The sequence below is a fragment of the Triticum urartu genome, chromosome 4A (genome assembly GCF_056163025.1).
Source record: "Triticum urartu cultivar PI428250 chromosome 4A, HENAU_Tu73, whole genome shotgun sequence".
NCBI classification, from domain to species: Eukaryota; Viridiplantae; Streptophyta; class Magnoliopsida; order Poales; family Poaceae; genus Triticum; species Triticum urartu.
In genome coordinates, this window is record NC_141876.1 from 468074319 (window position 1) to 468079065 (window position 4747).

Sequence of the window (4747 nt, forward strand, 5' to 3'; positions counted from 1 at the left end):
TAGGTCCATCTTGATCCTTTCAATTCGTATCAGAGCCTCGTGCTCTATTCTTGTGGCTTAACCGCCCTAGAGCGAGATGAACCCCGATGGGACTCCCCTTCTTGCGGATCCGAAGAATACGGGCGCGGCTTCCACGGAAGTCAAGTCCTTCACTTCTGAGGATCTGGAACGGGCGCTTGCTAAGAAAAAGGAGGAGCATTGTCGGGGATATACCCCGCGGTATGACCCGACCGGAAATATGACCCGGCTGGACTTGGCGGTTTACTTGAGACCCGGTTGACACTTGATGATTCACTGGCGACTCGCCCTGACCAAACGGTTTACAAGCAACCTGCCTGAACATTATGACTCACTAATAACTCGGCGAGCGGGACAGACGGATGACAAGGCCCAAGGCCCAGAATGCCGGTTTATGTTAATGGTGGGCCGGTTTAAGAGGAAAGGCGTGAAGAATATTTACCTTACAAGGAGTTAAGACTCGGACTTGTATCCTGTTTGTATTAGAAGGTAGACTAGTCCTAATCCTAATAGGACTCCACATGTAACCCGCCCATTCAACTTATATAAAGAGGGGCAGGGCTCCCCAAAGAGGGACAGGTAAGAAGAAACAATTTCTAGGGCTAGATACAAAGAGCTGGTTTACCGACGACTCCCTCATGATGATAATGAGATCTAGCTACAAACAGCATGTAGGGTTGTTACCGGATGATGTTTCCCGGGGCCCGAAGCTGTCTAAATCCTTGTCTTGTTTTGCGTCTCTCGATTCCGCTCAACCCCTCTCAAGCTACCACATAGATGCGTTGGCCTCACGACTAAGTCCTGACACTAAGGACATCTGCCATAACAATTCCACGACAATTGGCACCCACTGTGGGGCATGCACATGGTGGTGTTGAGTCCTTGAAGGGATCTTTTCTAGGGTTCGAGAAGTTCGCAATTTTCCGGCTCAACGGAAGCTGGCATGGAAAATTCACATCAACTATAAGTTCATCAGTCAAGATTGACGAAGTGTTCTGCGGCAGCGGATATGAGATTGAGACTATTTTAGGGTTACATGATGTACGGCGGCCTCACGCGCCGTGGTAATCCATCGAGTCCGAGACGAGGTTTTTTGCAGGAAGCGATTTATCTACCACATTCTTACTCCGAGGCCGATTGAGGTTCTGCCGAGTTGTCATAGCTACAACTTTTTATCTGTTTTACCCGGTGGAAATCCCTAAAGGCCGCAAGCCGACCTTGTTATTCCGACGCGTTGCAACTACCGCAGCATCCATGTTACCTACTGCTCACAAGGGGGTCAAATCCCGAAGCAAGCATTAGTCTACCGCTGCTGCTTTGTGTGTGAAGACCGAAGTCAAATCATCAGCTATTACTCCATTATATCCACTAGTACGGGTGAAGGCACTAATCCAGTCTTTGTTTTCTACTATCAAGTGCTATGTCCAACAAGGTATATCACCGGTTGTAAAAAGTGGTTCAGCTCGTTAAAAAAAGGAGGAGGAGGAGCCACAACCCAAAAAGCAGATTCGTCCACGGGCTGGGAATTCTCTGTTGACCCGCCTCGCTGAAACCACCAAGCCGAGCAGCAACGAGAGCTGCTGCTTCCATGTTGACCATATTCAGAAAAAATGGATTCCCTGGACCATCCACGAGTCGGAAGCAGATTCTCCACGGGCTCAGACTCGTTTGTTGATCCGTTCCATTGACCCGCCAAGCTGCGCCTTGAGCAGCGATGCGCTCCCCAACCAACGCCAGACCGCCGCGCCAGAGGCTGCCGCCTCCGCTACCGAAGCCTGACATCGTGGTCTCATCTTTCTGGGTGTAAGTCGCCGGCGCTGACCATCCATCGCTGATGTCCACCGCTGGGTTGAACCGGTTCTGCCGCCACAAGTCGCCGCCACCAAGTTACCTCGCCGGCGCGTTAAGCCACCCCGTCCACGCCGCCTCGACTTGTTTCCAAATTGCTCTTCGGATGTTTACAGACGTAATCAGGTGCACTCGTCTCCATTAAATTGCTTTGCGTATTAAATGCATATTATACAAAACATATGCTGTCTGCTCGTGCTATTTTATGCTTGCAGATCTATTCAGCTCAAGAGTTTTTTGCTGGCATTTTTTATTGCGTCACTTCCAACAATCTTTTGAGCCGCCACGACGCGCGATTCAAACAACAGACGCGCGATTCAAAAACCAGGGCATTTAGAAAAAAGGGAAGGGGGAGTTCAACATGCACGAGCGACCTACCTCTAGATCAGTCTTTGTGATTGACTTGCTCGTCCGCACCGGCTTACAGCGCCGCGGCCGACTCATCTGTTGTCCGGGTGAGTCAGGTGATATCCATCTAAATTTATCTTATTAAACACTTATTGTTTTTGTCAAAGAACAATTATTTGCCCTGTAACATTTTTACACATGATAATTGTTTATGCCATTATACCGCGGATGCACGTTCGACTGTGCCGCACAACTTCACGGACATATGTGTCGTGGTCTAGTTTACATTAACACGCCGGCCGACTCATCCGCCCACGCCGCTTTACAACATCAAAGATGACTCGCCCATCCGCCCTCGCGGCCGGGTCACACGTCCACACCGGCTTACAACGAGGAGGATAACTACTAGCCTGACGTATCAAGTGAAATCCTTCCATTATATTTTTATATTATATATTGCTTTTTTTAAAAAAGAGCAATTACTTTGGGTTGCGATATTTTTTGATGCAGGACAATTATTCACTGCAAGAGCGATGGTCATGTCATGGATATCATGCACTAGCATCTGACCCGCCATAATGATCAACTGATATATATACAAGCCACAGCCTCTGTGGCCCTGTGTATATCAATACAACACGGCTAAACTTACCCATTCATGTGGCTTAGCGCGCCTGCGATTGACTCGCCTGTCTGCGTGGCTTACCGCGCCTACGATTGACTCGCCCGTCCGCACCGGCTTACAACGCCTCGGCCGATTCATCTGTCCGAGCCACCTCTAATACTGTGGACGTCTTTACAGTCTGTCTATCATGGCCTGGTCTACATCAACACACCTGGACCGCACCTGTCTGCATGAGCGGTTTATTGAGTATGAGCAAGTCACAACTTGGGTAGCCCGGTTTTCTTTTAAACAAAATGGAGGCAAATTATCATATACTATCAACCGTCGTCTGCACTGGGTGGCCCAATGGGCGGGCGCACAAGTCGCCGCCACTACAGTTTGGTTAACTTCAAATAGCCAGTTGGAAGGAACCATTGGCCGAGTTGCTGACACGGCTCATATGGTATCATTTATAACCCGTCGCAGTCACTTCAACCTTCTGTGGATTCACAGCATGCTATCAACACCAATGATATATAACTTATGCCGGTTTATATCACGGTCAAATATGGAGAATCTCAAGCCAACTCCTCGAGTCACCTTGAGACTCGGGGGCTACAATGATATGACTCAGCAAATGTTGCCAGTTTTCAATGAAGTCAAGAACCCCAAGACGTTGGAGGGAAAGATAACCCGGTCCCGGAGGATACTACCATATTGATGAAAATTTACAAGCTGTCCGAAAATTTCTGGTTCAAAATGAAGAATGCCGTTTTAAAATCCGGTTCAAGGGAAATCTATTCTCCCACAAAGCTCTGAAGCTCTCAAATCCGGTTTAAGAATTTCCGGTTCAAAAAGAATTAATCTCTCGCAAGTTCGAGTTTAAAGGCCGTCAAAAAATTTCCGGCTAAAAATGAAGATTCCGGTTTAAAATCCGGTTCAAGGGAAAGATGTCTCCCACAAAGCTTTGAAGCTCCCAAAATCCGGTTTAACATCCGGTTCAAGAAGAAATATCTCTCGCAAAGTTTGAGTTATCAGAAAAGTCAAAAGGGGCCAAAGAGAGTGTTGCAATAGCACAACTCAAACATGAGCACCCATTGAGCACAGCTCAAAATATTACTAGGGGTCTCTTTGCTTCTACAAGAACTAAGAGTCTATAACCTTGTAATGGGCTATAAAAGCCAGGCTTGGAAGCCATGTGTATTCACCTAAAACCCCGGGTTATCCTGCCTTTTTAAGTAAGCCACTCCGTCCAGGTAATCCTGGTAGACCCGTCAAACGTTTGACAAGTGCTAGAGGCAAAGGTGTCCTGTCTTTCGATGATATGGTGGCTATCGTTTTGGAGGAAGTCGATTTTGACGATCCGACTACGAACGTGCGAGGACGTCGTGCCTTAGCAATCGCTAAACCAACTCCGAGAGGTTATTGACCATGCCGGAGCACGATCAACCTGACCACGAAGGTCTGTTTCCTGCAGGCAAACGAAGAACAAGCAAGAAACTGAGATTGCAATCTGGATATTGCGAATATAAGATGAAAGCTTTATTGATCAAGGTGGGGTTCTGTGACGCCTTTGTCTGGTCGTTGAACACAAACGAAGTACGCGAAGTTGCAGCCATGGCGAACTTTAATCTAAACAAAATCCAAAGTCTAAACGATGCCCTAAGGGCTGTATATATGGAGGAGAGAGGGGGAATTTCGTGGCCCTTGGTGGAGGGGTCCGAAACCAACCCTAACTCTTGTTTCCCCACACATACGGACTCTAAAAACAACCTATACTTAAGTACTTTGAAAATACATGGGCCTGGCCCAATAATAGGGTGACGCAGCACCTAGAATAGCCTCTGGACGAAATTTATGAAGTGGCATCTTGTATATTTTGTCCAAGGCTTCATGCACTCATTATGGTGGCTTCAAAGTCCTGGAATC